A 16,576-nucleotide genomic window follows, 5' to 3' on the forward strand; every position below is an offset into this window, starting at 1 on the left:
CTGCAGTGAACACCACGGGAGGAGGAGCGCGGCTGTAAGTAGGGTGTCCCCGTGCCAACAAATGCAGCCCCCACTGGGCCTCAACCCCACACAGCAGCACGGATGTTAGCACGCTGTGAGCGAGTCTGGCACCTCGGCACCGAGGGTGGCAGGAGGCAGATGCACAGCCAGGGCTCTCGCTGCTGCTCGTTACAAGGGGCAGCTTCCCCTTCTGGTCGGCAGGACTTGGAATGCTGCTGCCACAGAGGAGGAGGGTTTCTACCTCTGGTCACCCTCCTGCGCACAGGCTGGGAGCCGCGAGATGGACCTTCCATGGCAGCAGGGGGAGGCTGACCCCAGCAGTGGCCCCGCGGGGCCCTGCAGCCTCTGTTTCCCTTTCCATCCTTTCACGAGGGCAGCCTCCCATGCCGCTGTCCTGGGGCTGCCCATTAAAATTAATCTCTCTTAACAGAGTAGGAAAAGAGGCAGTAAGGTATATATTATTCCCTTATAACAGACATTTTTTTAAAATACCTAAGATGATAAAAATTGAAAAATTTCAGCAGTGTCTTATTTAAACATGTCTGCTTGTGTTCCTGAGAAACACATTGACCGTTTAAAAAATTACTCCTTCTCTTTAATATTTAAGTAATATTTATTTTAAATTTAATTTTTAAATTACATTTTTATTTGCATTAGAAGCCATGGCTGGAGGAGCCATTGCTCCCTTTCTGGAGGCAGGAGGCCAGCGGCCAGAGCCAAGCCTGGTCAGCAGCTGCCGCGGTCTCAGCCACCTCCATCACACGCTGGTTGCGGCGAGGCCAGCAGTGCCGACCACGTCCCTGCTTCTTCTCCTGGCACAGCCTCGCGGGCGCTGGGTGAAGGCATTTTGCCAGCGGCACCGCCTTGCCAGTCTGATCTGTGTGACAGAAAATAAAAAAAAAATCAAAAACGAAACCCCCTTACCTTATTTTTGACAACAAACAGGGTAATTATCTCCCTTCTACTGATAATTATCATAATTAATCCAATATAATGAACTCTCCCAATTGCACCTCTGTTTCACAATAAATGCAGTGGCTTTTTTTCCTCTTTAATTGAGGAACTGGCTCTCCTGCGAGACAGAAACTGTCGCTGCCCTACAGAAGAGAGGTATTTTAATAACAAGAAGGAGAGCACATGGCAGATCGCAGCGGAGACAAAAGCCGAGCGGGCAGCCACAATTATCGCCGGGATTTAACGAGGCCTACCCCTTACGAGGTGGGTGGATGCGCCGAGGTGCACCAGGGAGCTGCGGGAGGCAGTGGGTTGGAGGGAAGGGGACAGGGGAGCTGCGACCAAGGAGTGGGGTCTGCAGCTCCCACCCTTGCTGGTTTATTCCCAGTTTTTCCCTACAGGATCCCTAGGAGTTGCCCTCTGTAAGGCCAAGGGGGCTCTGCTGGGCTGGGAGCACCCTGGGCAGCTCTTGCCCCATCAGGCAGACCAGACAACTGCTTCTCATTGTCATCTACGTTTCTGTGGGGGGGAAACACGCTGGGGAGAGGCTGAGCCCCCTCACCAAAGCCCTCCAGGCACTCCTGCGGCTCGGCTGGAAAGCAGGCAGAGCACAGGCAGCCCGCTCACAAGGTCAGCATTGTTTCAGTGCCGCGTGTTGGGATGCCGCTGCTGGGGATGCTTGCAGGGTCCCTGGGATGCGCTGTAATTTCTGCTGGGCCTGCCAGGAACCAATATTCTTTGATCACTCAAGGACTCAGATGGGAACCATTTAAATAAGTGACATTCTGCGGTGGGGGAGATTTTTCCCTCTCTGCGGAGTTACCTACACAATAACACAGGCCGTCAGCTGCAGCACCGCCGGGGAATTACTACAATTACACTCTGCAATATTGACTTAACTATTTGAAGAACTCCACTGCCAAGTCTCTCCTAATTAGATTCAAGATTTAATGGGGCTTCTTAATTCATGAAAATATTTTCCAAGGCTTTAACAAGTCCAACAAAGGACGATTCAGGAGTATGCAAAAATTTAGCGATTGTAATACCTTATCAAGAGCCCAAGGATAGACACCCAACGTCTGTAATCCTGGAACGACATCCCCTGCTGCCAGGCTGTACAGGCACCACAGAGTGCTGGCCGTGTGCCTTCTCCCAAATTCCCCGTGGTCCTGACATGGCCCTGAAAGCAGAGGGAAAAACTTTGGGAAGAGCTTTTCCATGCAGCTCCTGTGGGAGGGTCTCTGTGCTCCCAGCAGGGCACCATCAGAAATAAAATCAGCCAAGCCAAGCCCACCTGCTCCCCACCTGAAGCCTTTGAGGGGTGCTTCACATGCACAGACTCCTGCACTCTTTTTCCCTGGGATCCAAACAAAAAGCCATTTAGAGGGAGCCTCCCCTTTAGTACAGCTGTGCCGTGCCTCATCCATACACGTACCTGCAGTGGCCGCTCCGCACATGGCTGGTGTGGCTATTTTTGCCATGCTCGGTACCCCAGGTTCTATTTTAATGTTTCTCCCCACTCCGTAATTATTCAACGTGCCACAGAAGGTACTGAGTGGCTGCAATCAGTTGCCACCACCCCAAGGTAAAATAAAACACTGGAAATGCCCAAAGAGTGCACCTGGGGGAAACAAAGCCACCTGGGTCCCTGGGGGATGGGGCGCAGGAGAGCAGGACGGCTCGCTGGCATCACCAGGATGCTCGATGCTGCTTGGGCAGGACGGGCAGGGGGTTGTGGTGCCCACACGTGGCCCGCCAGCAGGACAGTGCCTTCTGGAAGGGCTCTGGAACAAAATCAACATAATGCATCTGCTGGCTGTTTACCGTGGCCCACGTGACAGTGCCCTCGTTGATTTTCTCCACCAGCACATCTTGCTGGGTAAACAAGATGCACAGGCATCTGGAGTGGTGGCGGGGGGAAAGGGGTGGTGGTAAAAAGCCAAAGTTAACGCATTCAGCCCAGTGCCTGGGACCTCCCAGGGACAGCCCTCGCTTCAGAGGACAGAGGGAGAAGGGGGTGCTGGGGAGGATTCCCGATAATGCTGATTCTCACGCTCTGCAGACCTGGGCAAAAATTAAGAGAAAAAGGGTGTCCTCACCTGTGGGAAAGCCCCGCCAGGGCTGGTTTCATGAGCTGAGCCCCGGCCGGCGCGGGCAGCCCTGGGAGGTTTTACCTGGTTGACCAAAGTGTTCAGGCTGTGGCTTCTGGTAAAGGAAATATTTTTATTTTTTTTTTTAATGTTTAATTATCAGTTTCTGAAAACTGAAATGTCTTTGGTTTTACAATAAGAAAACAAACAGACAAATTGCATGTGGATACTCCTCCCAAAAGCCCCTACTTCAAAACCTCCCTGTTATTTTCCAACAAAACCCCTTTCTGCTGGAGGCCAGCCAGCCTGGAGGCGTCTGAAGCCACAGGAGGAGAAGGCAACAGCTTCCATCACTCAATGGGGGCAAAGCAGCCCCAGCCATGTCCCTACAGCCTTGGGGGTCACCTCCATCCATCAGATGGGGCTGGTTTGCTCACCCCCAGCAACATTGCACCACAAGCCTAGAGGAGGCGGTGGTAGAGCAAGACAAAACTTCCCAGCAGGACCAGGGTGGGAAATGGGGCAGCCAGGCTCATGTCCCCACAGTGCCCCAGGAGCACAAGCTCCTGCAGAGGCACAGATGTTTCTGCACTTTATGCACTTTTCTGCACTTTATGCACTTTCAACCAAGCCCCAGATATTTCAAGGAACAGTACAATGAACCTTACAGCTGTGGGTGCCCACCTGTGGGGCCAGGTTATAGATGTGGAGATGTGCTGTTCCAGAGCTACACCATGGTGCAGCCATCTCCAGACCTGAGCCAGGTCCCCTCGCCTGGCTCCAGATGTCCCTGCTGGTGGCACCAGAGACAGGCAGTGCCAGGATGGGCGATGCTGGACGCTTGGGTGCACACACTGCCTGATCCCGATGGGATTTCTTATCGCGACGAGAGTCTGTTTGCCGAGGCGATCAAAACCCTCAGCAGGCTGAGAGCTTTGCAGAGGACTCTGGTGGACATTTATAGCCCTCTGAGTCATTACCAACCTTGTTTAAACCAGTTATACCTGGCCAAGACCTTTAAAATAGCTTCATTTATACTGAAAGACTGCGGGTATAAATAGCAGTGCGAACAGCCCTCTGAGCGCGATGGCTCCGCCGAGCACAGGGAGTGAGGCGGCACACATTGACCAAAACCCAGCTCCCCCCCCGCCCCGGCACTTCCCTGTCCCCCCTGGTGCTGGGGGAGCCCCCAAGGAGCGGGGGGTGGCTGCTCCCGGGGCCCCATCCCCATGGGAACGAGAGCCGGCAGCTCATGGGAACGAGGTGTCCCTGGCAGGGCCACCAGCAAAACAGCCAGAGCGGAGATTTCTGCTCCGAAAAACATAAGCTGCCTGGGGCTGGAAGCCTGTCTGCGAGCCTGCGGTTTCGTGACCACTAATAGCAGCCCTGTGCCCTGCAGGATCACCCCATAAATCTGGCTTGGGTCAGGCACGGGCACACAAGCGCGTTTCTGTTTAATTAGTGAGCGTGGTACAAAGCTTGTCCTGGTGTGAGGGGCTCATGCCAGCCCGGGTCGGACCCTGCCCGATGTGGCACCAGCACTGCAAGAGCCCTCAGCCAGCACAGTGGGGTTACTGGGAGTTTATGGTCTTGGAGAGGCACCCTGCATGGGGCAGGGGATGTCGGGGGACCAGTCACGGGCATCCCTGCAGCTGCTGCTCCATGCCCCATGGCTCCCACCCCTGGCACTGTCAGGTGGAAAACTTCATCCCAGCCTGCCCTATTGGAAGCTGGAAGAGCTCTGCCTGTAAGATTGGCTTAACTTTGGCCAAACAAATCTTTATCTGACTCAGTAATCCTTTTTTTTTTTTTTTTTTTCTCCTCCTCAAAAAGAGAGAAAGCAGAGCTGGAGAGCAGCGCTGGGCACCTGCTCGGGGCGGTGCTCTGCCTGGAAGCACCCGCCCTCCCCTGGGGACCTCTCCCCCTGAAAATAACGCTGCCTTTTCCTCCAGCACCATCGGCATCCCTGGGTGTCTGGGGGGAGCAAACCAGCAGCATCCCCACCTGGAACCAGCACACTCCTCGCCCCCAGCAACGGCAGCACGTACGAGGTGGCGGGCTGCTAAATAAAGCCCGGCTCCAGCCGATGGAAAAGCTCCCCTCCGGCGGGCTGGAGGAGGCGGCTCTGGCTTTCTCCAAACATTTCTCTCCCCTCGCTATGATCTTTTTTTTTTTTCTTTTTTTTTTTTCTCTCTCAGAGGAAACATTGCCCAGATCAACACATGCCCGAGGAGTGATTTTACACGGGTAGGATGGCACTTTCTGCTGGAAAAACTTCCAATCAGCTGCATTCACAAGCTGGGTTTATTTTTCACAGTTTTCTGAGTAGGTTTTGTTTCAGTGCCAGAGTAAAGAGCTGGAGGTACATATTTTAGCCCAACCTGCAACACCCTCATCGTCACCAGATTTGAGCAAGGAGAGGGCTTTGACCTACATTTGTAGCCCAGCCTGTGGAGGGGCTGGGTGTCCCTCGAGCCCCTGGTATTTTCCCACTTTTCTGCATGGGGTTTTCTCCCCTGCATTATACAGGCTCTGCCTGAAAAAGCCAGCCTGACCGCAGACTCTAGCCCAAGCATCCTCCGAGCGCTTTGCAGCCCCTGAAGCTCTCCAGCCAGGCGTGGGGCTGCTCCAGGATGGAACAAAATTAACCAGAGCTTTTTAAAGCTCTCCCACCTTCGTCTCCGCTCTTCCTCCGGGTAGGTGTCCCGGCGGCGGCAGAACAAGACGGCTACAGAGGGCTGCTGGAAGCTGTCAGCGTGGAATACACTGGGAGGCCTTTTTGCCTGGAAACTATTTCCTACCCGCAGGCTGCGGCGGCAGCGAGCATTCCTGCGCGGGCTGCCTGGGGAGGCAGCGTGGCCGCGGTGGGGGCACCCGCTTTGACGTCCCCAGGGCGTGCAGTGCTGAGCAGAGATGCCGACAAAGCCCTTTTATGCTCCCAGGATTTGGGTTTGTTTTCTCTACGGGGAGACAAGGGTGGCTGGCACGTGCCAGCAGCAGGCAGGGCAAAGCGTCGCCTCCCCGCATGCCCTTGTTTCAAGGCGCGAGCGGGCTGCACGCAAGGAAACAGAGAGGCTTGTTAAAAAAAGAAGACCCAATCCGTAGCTGTTGGGGAGCAAAAACAACCCATTAAAGCCAGGGCCGTGGCTGTAAATCAACAGAGCCGCTGCTATTTCCATCTGTCACGCGCAGTGGGGAGAAGTGCGGTGGGGCGGTGACGGCGGCGCTGTTCCAGCCCCGAGACACCCCCATGCCCCCTGCCCATGGCAGCATGTGGCAGGGCTGGACAGGCCCCCAGAGAGCCACGATGCCACCTCGATCCTTGCAGGACTCATAATGGCAGGGCTGCTCCCAACAGAAGACATCTGGGGGCCAGGACCCCAAGGCTGTGCCTGAACACTCCCGGGACTCCCCCTGAGCAGCCCACCTGGGACAGACCTCAGAGCCTCTCCAGAGGGCACCACACAGAGCTGTCAGGCAGAGTCTGGATATTTTCACCAAAACCCAACCAAACAACCTGCAACTTTTCCTACCTGAGAGAGATGTGATTGAAGACAATTTTTTACCTCCCCCCTTCCCCCCCCCCCCCCTTTTTTTCCCTTCCCATGAATAATCAAATGAGTCATTAGGCTGGGAAAAGTGCTCTCAGGAAAAAAGATGACCTCTGGGGATTTGGCAATATTTCCCTCTGATACTTGCTGCAGACCTAAGGCTGCAGGCCTGAATGCAGGCTACCACATCACCCTTCTCTTTTTGTGGGTCAGCTTTGCTCAGGGGCTGTGCATGGCATGGCTGCTGCCTTCCCTGCCCTCGCTGGAGAGCCAGGGTGGGCAGGCAGCTGGGGCCACCAGTCCTTGTCTCACCAGGACATCACCCCAGGATTCAGTCAGAGCTCCCCATGGACCCCTCACAGCTCCATCCACTCTGTCAGGGAGGCAGGACCACCTCGCACCTCATCAGCCCCGGCTCTATAAGCAGCAGTGCCGCTCACCCGTATCTCCCTGCAGATACGGATCTACAGGCGTGCTGGGTGGACATCCGTGTCCATCACCACTTACTAAATGAAGTACATGGGTTACAGTTTTTATATCCAGCTTCATACTTTGTGTATGTTTGCATATGGTGAAGAAGTAGGAACGTGTCTCCCAGAGTCACACATTTATTTTAATACCCAAAGACGCCCCAGAGAGCGGCTCTTTAATCTGGGAAGAAAGGTCAGGCGGCGCAGTGACGAGCAAGTGACAACAACCTAGGAAAAGACCAAAAAACGGAAACAGACAAAAAGCAAAGAGAGAGGCTAGGTTTTTCCCTGGCCCTTGCACCTGGCATCTCTCCTGCCCATACGGGGGGGGGGGGGGGGGGGGGGGAAGGGGGGGGGGGACGGGGGGGGGGGGCCCCCCCCCAAGCCCCCCCCCCGCCCCTTCCCCCCCACACTCCCCCCCCCCCCACCCCCCCGCTGCGGGGCCCCCCGGGGGGGCGGAGGGAGCGAGCCCTTGCCCCCCACTGCCCATTTCCCCTCCAGCAGCGCCCAGCCCCGTCACGAGCATTGCTGTCCGTCCTGAGTCCCTCGCTGCCACCCAGCACTCCGGCAGCCCCTCGCCACTAGGCTTTTTGAGACTTTCCCACAAAACTCTGCCTTCTCCCCCCGCTCTGCCCCCCACCAGCTGGAGGCAACTTTGCTAGCGCTGCTGTGATCTGCGCTGGTTGCAAGTAAGCAGCAGGACCCAGGAGCAGCAGCGGGCGTAAGCCCCTCGCTGCCTCCCATCCGTATTTGCGGTGGCTTCCAGGCTGAAAAGCTGCTGGCAGCCCTCACATTAGCACCTCATCAGCTCCCCGGGGGCCCCGGCAAACACAGCCTGCCCGCCGAGGAAATGCCCCAGGCCTTGTGATGCAGGGCCCCCGGGGCGGCAGAGGGAGGAGGACGCTTCCTGCCCCGGGCCGCAGCTGCCTCCCGCGCCAGCATCTCGGGTGGGCAAACAGCACCTGGGCGGGTAAGAAGGCACGGATGTGTATTCAGGAAGCACACGGGCACCCCGCTGCTCCCCGAGCCCCCCGGCATACACATGCTAATGGCACCCCTCGGCCAACGGGGCGATTCATTATTCCTGTGAGCGGCACCCACTGCAACAAGGATGCTTCCCCTCTTCTCCCCACGCTGAAGGCTTTCCCTCTTGGGCTCAGAGCACCTGGTGGCCTTGGGAGGAAGGCTCCCCACTGCCAGTGGTGGGGGGGCAGGATTTATTCTCTGGTGGCAGCTCACAGCCATGAACGACACTGTGAAAAACGGCAGCCACCAGCACATCCTTTGTTTGGGATGCTGCCAAAAGCAACCCCACCACTGCGGAGGAGATAAAGCAGTGTGTCAGTGCCGCAGAGGTCAGGGCTGGAAATTTAGCATACTGCTACCTTCTGTGCCCGCTCCTTGGGGCCAGCAAATGCAAACAGATGCTGCCGGGAAGGTTCACAGGAGCTGCACGCTTTCTGTGCAGGCAGAAGCATCAGCCGGGGCCCAGAGAGCAGAGGAATGAGCCCGCAGCCCTCCCTGTGCACCACTGCTGCCTGCTCCTCTCCTCTCCCTACTGGGATTAAAGCTCTCTGTGCCCTCAAACCCCCATGGCTCCCAGATATGTCATAGTCCCGAGTGAGCCACAGAGGCCTTCGGTCTTTGTAGAGGTCATACTGGTGACAAGATGCAGTTTATTTTGGTAAAGTCTAGGGAAAGGCAGTGCTTTTGGTCCCAGCTTCTGGTGGACACATGCATAAGGAAAGCCATGGGCCAGAGAGCGGACCCGGACTCCTCTGTTTCCCCTCACTTCCACCAGCAGTGACCTCTGTGCTCTGGTGCCAGCTCCCTGAGCCTGGCACGTTTGGGAAGCCAGTCCTGCAGGCTGGCAGAGACAGTGGTCAGTTTGCAGGGATTGCCTTCAAAGCAAACCACAGGGCAGATGGATCTGGGTGCTCGGGGAACCCTCAGCACAGGGACGGACCTGCTGCCCTGGGCTGCAGGAGGGTCCCGGGGAACCAATGGATGTGTGCCCCAACAGGCATCGGGGTGTGTGCCTCCCACACCAGGAAATGAGGCTTGTACCCAGCAAATTTCACAGCCACTATGGACCAGGCTTTGCTTTTGAGCCCCTGTTGACAGAAAAGCATCTTGCATTTAGCACCCTGGCTTCAGAAAGGCTGGCTGGGGTCTGAGCAGCTGTCTACAGAGAGTGTCCTCAGTCCTTCTGGCCCAGTGCTCTCAATCCTCCCAGTCCCAGGTCAGTGCAGTCAGGCAGGAATCAGTGGGGTTGTACAGAACTTGCCTTAAAACTCCCACTAAGCCCACCTGAGGTGAAATCCTACCTGTCAGCACTACGTGGTTATTCTATGGAGCTGAACAAGGCCCCGCCATGGGATGCACCCATTGCTGGTCCTGAGCAGCAGAGAACAGCCCTGTCCTCCTCTGTGCCAGCACCCCAGAGCTGAGCACATGCAAAGTGTTCCCATGGGCATTTTCCCTCGCAGGGATGTGATTACTGTTACTGTTGCTCCGCTGCAAAGGTGAAAAGGAGTGCTGTCTTTAAAAATAAATAGAGGTTGGCTCGCAATCTGAACTTATCAAGAAGGAGAGATGGTAGTCTCAGAAAGGGGAAAATAAACAAATTTGGAAGCAAACTAACTGAGCAATCCTCCACTTATCTCCGAGTCACAAGTCCTGCTTTGCTGGTGCCAGATGATAACATCGTGGAGGCAATATAAGGCACCCAGCTCTCCGCACTGCTTTAGCTGAGTGATGCAATCAGGAACAATCCTGAACCCGTCTCCTGGCAGATAAAAAAGCTTTTCTTGTCCCTCAGACAGCTGAAATCAGCTACCATGGCCGTGTCTGCCTGATACTCCTCTGTGCTGGTGTTGCGACAGAGCCAGTTCCCCAAAGCCCGGTACCCACCTGAAACAGCTCACGTCAAAAAGCTGATGTGGGGCTGACCCCAGGGATGTGGGGACAGTGGGGATAGTGGGCAGAGCCAGGGGGCTTCAGAAACCAGTGCCTGCTGCTCACACCATGCCCGGCTGCTGCATGTGAAATGCAGGCATGTGAAATGCACCTTACAGCCCCCCCCAAAGGCCTTTTCGCTTCCAAACTGGCCCCAGACACCACCTTGAGTTAGGCACCCAGGACGAGCAGTTACTTCAAAGAACATCACTTCTAAGCAGCTGTCCCCAGGCAGATGGGTCTCAGCATTAAGCATGATGTGCTGTAAAGTGTACCTCGGCTCAGATGTGGTCACTCGACCTGGTGTCTCTGGGGACAGACTGCTGTCAAGCACCGCATTTTCTCCAAGCTGCAATGAGAGGTCCCAATTGCCCATCAGTCACACCCTAGTGTCCCCACCCAGGGTTTTATCACAGACAGCCTTTCCTCATCATCATCATGGTCCCAAAACACAGCCAAGGTGCCGCGATATGGATGCTGCCGTCGGCTCCGGCACGGGCGTGATCTGAGAGGCAGCAGGTATCCGCAGCCACAGGTTCCTTGTTTGACTGAAATAATTTTATTTGAATACAATATGCTATTTCAACAATTTTAAGTTGCATGTGGTTATTTAAGATGGATTCAGTTTTAATTTAATCAGTTTAATGGGATTTTATGTTTTTAGATATAGCACCTCCAAATTGTCTGATTAACTTTTCAGAATCAATACGCTTAACAGCAAAGCATACAATTACATGGGAAAATGATCTCTTCCATAACTGGTGTGTGAGCGATCACACAGCTTCGTCTTGAACCATAGGGTTGGAGATCAGGCCCCTCAAAACTGCCTGTCCCAGCTCAGGCACCCGAGGAAGAGAGGCTGCAGGCAGCAGGGATGCTGGAGCAAGGCTACCAGCTGCTCCACTTTGCTTCTCGTGGCATTTTTGAATTACAACAGCAATTAATGTCCTAAGAATCTTAGAAAAGCCAGGCTAGGATTGCATCCATGGTGGTGTCACCCAAGGAGGTGACAGTGGCAAACAGACCCACTTTGCCCACCACCAGCACATGGAACATCCCCAGGCCATTCCCTGTCCCCGGTGCAGGAGCTGGATGGGACCCATCCAGCCCAGCTCCCCTCCAGTCACATACTGCCACTGCCTCCGAATTTATTCCTCTAGCCTGACACATCCCCCTTCTTTTTGTCAAGTTGCATAATTTTTGAACTTACATACTTGAAAAATTCTTTTAGAAATGTCAAGGTGACTGGCGTATTAAAAATGAGCCAGAGCAAACAGGAATGACATTATTTTAATTCTTTCAGTGCCAGGTCATTTTCTCTGTAATAACATAGCTTAGATACCAGCCTCCTGCCCCTTGCATCATCCTCCCCCTTACTTGCTTGGTTGTTTTTATTTGTTCACCTGCTAGATAAAAGAGGAGGGGCAGAAGAAAAGCCACTGCTGTTGTGGAAACCCCTTTTGCTAGGATTTTCAGGAGGTTTATTATCCAAGTCCCACTAAAATTTTACAGGATTTGGGCAAATTTGAGCTCACTTGAATTCCCCAACCAAACACAGTAAAATCCTGTGTTTTCTTTTAGGATCTGAATGTTTTTCTCCAGCAGGAGGGGAAATGGGAGAGGATTTGTGTCCTGAGCAAGGCAGCTGCTGTGGCAGGGCAGCTCCTGGAGTGCTCAGGGGCTGCCTGTGGATGTGCTGCACTGTTACTGCAGCTTGGTTGTTCCTGCAGGCGGCCAGCCTAGCTGCTTTAGAAAAAGGCAGGAGCCAGATGACAAGTGATTGATGTGTAAAAAAAAAAAAAAAAAGACAGAATTTTGAAATGCCCTTCCCCAAAAATGAAATTTCCAGGCTGGGCTGAATGAAATGATTATAAAATGGAGGTGAAGGCAGGTCCCTGCATCCCTGCTGGGCATGGGGATGCAGAGAAGCAATGGGAAAAAAGGAACAGCACCGGTAACATCTCCAGCAGGCAGCTGTTTGCTCGAGCCAACAGCAGCCCAGCCTTAAAGCCTCTTTCTGCTCTCCCAGCTGCCAGACCGCGCTCAGGCCTGCAGTCAGGAAAAAACATTTCCTCGGGTAGTTCAATCGCACGGCTAATGCCCCAGGTAGTTATTTTCCGCCAGCTGTGCATACAAGCAGCAAAGTCCATGAGGTGGTGAGTGCTGAGCTCACTAAGTCGAGGCCGGGGTGGGTTTCAGAGCGTCCCCAGCACACAACCTGGTAGGGAGCACTCAGGACCTGTCCTGTGCACCTCCAGTAAAGCCAGGGGATGCTAGCTGCAGCCAGGGTTAAAGCCAGCATTTGCAGCACTTGGTAAAAATCACCAATTAAAAACTGCTGAGAATGTGGCCACGTTGAAAGCAGACCATGAGAAAGGGTGGCTAAATCCATGCTAAATCACTGGAGGGCTAAATCTGTGCTAACACACAGCAGGCAATAAACATGCTGCCGCCAAGGAAAAAAAAAATATTTTTTCCAGTATTTGTCTTAGCAAACAGAAGCTATTTGCAAATGGTTTTGAGGTGGTAGCGGCCTTCCTCCATGAGTGCCAGAGACTTGAGAAAGTTGAGGGGTGTTTCCTTGCCTGGCGGCTCCGCACAGTGCAAACAGCAAGATGTGCTGCCGCAGCACGCAGCAGGTGACTGGGGCTGCACCAGCTGTCAGCAGGGCTGGGAAAGGGGAGATTCACTCATTCTGACACCACATAAACAGCTAAATAGAAGCCCAGAATAAAGGGAGGGCAGCAGAACAGTACCTGGTGCTCCTGGCAGCACCGTGCATGGCTGTGGGACCAGCTGGACCACAGCACCCCACACCTCCAGCAAAGGCACAGCGCTGAAGCCAGGAGATGCAGGCCAGCTGGGGACACTTTTGGGTGCTGGACCTCGTCCCTGTGGCTAGCAGCCACCATCCCTTGAGGGTCCAGGTACTCCCTGGTGGCCTGGCCATCTCCAGCCAGCGTGTGCGTGCTTGGGCAGAGGCGCTCTGCGAAGGGAGCTGCTCCAGCTTTTCTATTTACAGGCTCTATTCATCCACCCTTCGGTTTCGACGGTGCCCTGCCATGAAAGTTGCCTGCTTCTCTGTCTTTGCAGTCAGGAAACCTCAGCTGGCTTTAGCAGACCATAGGAAATGGCAAAGTCTCAGGTTCTACCTCTCCAAAATAAGGTGCAGCTAAATTAATATGGTGTGAGTGACTGGAGAAACGAAGTCACATTAGCCTTAAAGCAAGCAGCATCAGGGGATAAATGCATCTCTGTACTGGCAGTGTTCCTCTCTGCCCAGAACTGGCCAGGTTGGAGGTAAATGCTTTAGTTTTCAGGCCTGGAGCCCACAGGTTGTTCCCTGCTGCCAGCATCCCCCTGCTATTTCTGCATGGCACCACAGCGACTCAGGGGCTGACCCCACAAGTGCAAAGGGACATTGCTATGCACCTGTCTTGGCCTTACAAATAATGTCTAGAAGACATGAAAGAGCTGGAATCTGAGCTCAAGTTGGCTCTTGACAGAGGTGAGCAGCACGACCCTATCCAGGGTACTCACTCAACCAGCGCATAGCAGGTCCCAAAGCCCAGCCCTGGCCACAGCAGCATGACGGGTAGCAGCATCAACACCGACAGCTGCTGAGTGGGAAGCAACTGCCCAGAGGTGCTTGACTGTGTCCAGAATAGCTGATAAACAGCAAGGCTCAAGCTTTCCAAGTACACAAGTAACAGTCATAAAAACTAAGAATATCAGTAGCCCCAAAAGAGTGGTTCGAAAATTGTTTGCATTTGGTCTTATTTACTTTCTGCTGGTGAAAGGTTTCACTAGTCAATCTTCAGAGTTGTTTTCTTTTTCGCCTGCAACCACAGAGATCCAACCTCCCCCCCCACCCCCAAGAGAAATCCTTACACTAACCATGGGCTTCAAGAAATGGGCCAATCATCTCCAGTGAGGAACTTAGGAAAATCATAAGATTTACTGATTGCAAGCTCTGTTTGAGTTTAACCTGTTCTTAGTGCTTTCCTCCTTGCTATTTTTTCTCTCTATAAAGAAAAGAATAAAGCACAATTCCCATCAAGAAGAAAAGCACCATGGCTGTTGCATAACAGCATATGGACCAGATTCTAAAGCCTCCGAACACTAATTTGGCCCTTGTTATTTGTGTACAGCATGACTTGCTGCAATTTCCATCAGCAATTCAAGCTCATCTATTATCATGCCTGCTTTTAATCTAGAAGGATTTAGACAAATTCCACTGTGCTATTTAAATATTAATTAAGATTTCTCAGCTAGTGCATTCTGCATACCCTCTCAGCTTTCATCTCTCCAAATCTGGGAGACATTTTTTGAGCAGGTTCATGGTAAACAGGCAGTGGTGCCAGGCAGGCACAGGGCTAAGACACAGCCTGGTTGCCTTTCCATAGCCCAGGCTCATCGAGAGCCAAGCAGGACTCTTGAAGGCAAACTGAGGAACCTGGCAAACCCAGCTGCCCGCCAGTTTTCTCCTCTTGATTTCATGTTGTTAAATATACCTGTTGGCATGAGCTCTGCAAATCCACAGGATTTAAGGGGAATGACCATCCCCACCTGGTCAATGCCAGCTTGTGCCCCTTCCCCACTTCATCAGCTTAGTTTTTCTGTGAGCTTTATTCAGCATTTCATGGCAAAACCTCAATATTTATGGCAATAAAGGCAAGATTTGAGAATGCAGAAGGAATCAGATTGGAACTGAGCTGGAGGGGGGAGGAAGTTGCCCTATCTCACTCCAAAAGCAGCCAGCATTTATCAGCAAGGGAGACCAGTGCCACAAATCTAGGCCACTGCCCAGGTACACAAAAAAAGGTACTTTGCTCTGCTCAAACAGAAATAACTTATTAACAGGAAAGCGCGAGGGCCAAGCCCTTCATGAAGCAGGCTTTGGGAAGGCAGAAATCAGAGGCAGAAAGGACACCCCATGGATGTCTGTACACGGGAGCCCCCCTGCAGCCCCACAGTGCCACGTCTGCCCAGCCTGCCGGGGACAAGGCAGCATGGATGGGTCAGACAGGGCGCCACAGGCCAACCCTGGCTCCTGAGACATGTCCTGTGTACATTGGCCAGCACCCCAGAGCAACTCAGTGGCTGGAGGTGCGCTGCATCCCCCCCCACTGCAGTGCAGATCCCTCTGCAATAGCTAGCCAGGGTGGTCAGGGATGGACACAAGGAGGTTTGGGGACCCCCTCATGGCCCCATGGCTGCCCCCAAGCCCCACGCACCCTGTGCTGGCAGCTGCCCCATCCCCAGGCATGAGCGTTCGGAGGAGCACAAACGGTGGCATTGAGTGGGGCTCTGAAACACAGCAGTGTCTGCCCAGCACCGAGGGGCTGCCAGCGCCCAGGCGCTCCTGGGACACTAGCCAGGGCAGGAATAAGTAACACCACTGTGATGCCCCAGACCGAGTAAATAAATACCTGCTCACTCCAGCTTGCTGCCCGAAATGCATCCAGCACTGGCCTGAGCTCTCCCAGAAAAAGGCCAAGGGATGCTCACATCACGGCCTCACTGCTTTCTGCAAATAGAGGTGATGCTGCACTGAAACAAAATCAGGTTTGGAGGATCCAGGTCTTTTAGTGAAAAATCAGCAGCTAAAAGTCCTGGGGAGCATCAGCAGAGCAGGGCAGGCAGCTCAATTCATCCCTCACCCTGTGCAGGACCCCAGGGGGAGGCACAGCATGCTGGAAGTAGTGGGAATCTCGGCATGGGTAGGAGCACAGCTGGCCTTCCACACCACCCACACACACATGCCCCCTCCCCTTCAAAAAAAAAAAAAAAAAAAAAAAAAAAAGTATTTTAAATTCTTTCATTTGCCAAAAATCTTTGCTTTCCTGAAAACAGTTTTTCCTCCCATGAAGCACCTGAAAATGAAAACATAAAAGAGGTGTGATAGTTCAAACAACAGTTCTCTGGAAAACAAAACAGCCATAGCTGCATTGGAAGAGACCCTCCCAAAGTACTGGGCCTTACCCGGGCTGACCCAACATCACCAGTTTATAATATTCTGGACAGACGGAGCTTCCTAACCAACAGCCCTGTTTTACCAAGTCCCTCGAGAAAAACCAACAGTTTCAAGAGCTTATGAGCTCCAGCCCTGCAGAACAGCACAAGAAGGGAACGACGATGCTCTAAGTGCAGCCCCACATAATTGAGTTTAAAGATACAGAGGAAATCCTTTTAAAATACCGTTAGGATTCCAGCTAGTTGTCTTTCCCTCTTTTGCTTGCAAGGCAGAGTGGAGGAAGTTTGGGATTTAAAGCAGAACTAACAGGAGAGGGCAGCAAAGATTTATATATGTTACAAGCATGCAGGAGACCGAAGAACAAGCCCGGAGAGCCAGTAAACACCACAATTCCAAAACCAACACAGTGCAACAGGCTTGAAAATTCTTAACAATGACCAGGAAAAAGGGTCTGTCCTGGTGCCAGACAACTGCATTTAGTGATTGAAAGTTGCCTGGGGCTTGTCAAAGCTGAATCTCCTGCCTGCTAGCAAAGAAAAGGAGCCTGAGGTTTGA

General features: G+C 53.3%; 1 long non-coding RNA gene across 1 annotated transcript; it reads right to left on the reverse strand.

Moving 5' to 3' along the window:
- Positions 1–679: 679 nt before the first annotated feature.
- Positions 680–15,361, reverse strand: LOC118157157. Its single transcript, XR_004746556.1, has 3 exons — positions 15,282–15,361; positions 2,022–2,155; positions 680–898 (listed from the first exon to the last, which is right to left on the reverse strand). It is a non-coding gene; the product is annotated as an uncharacterized LOC118157157 (long non-coding RNA).
- Positions 15,362–16,576: the final 1,215 nt, after the last annotated feature.

This window comes from Oxyura jamaicensis (assembly GCF_011077185.1).
Source record: "Oxyura jamaicensis isolate SHBP4307 breed ruddy duck chromosome 3 unlocalized genomic scaffold, BPBGC_Ojam_1.0 oxy3_random_OJ106570, whole genome shotgun sequence".
Classification (NCBI taxonomy): Eukaryota; Metazoa; Chordata; class Aves; order Anseriformes; family Anatidae; genus Oxyura; species Oxyura jamaicensis.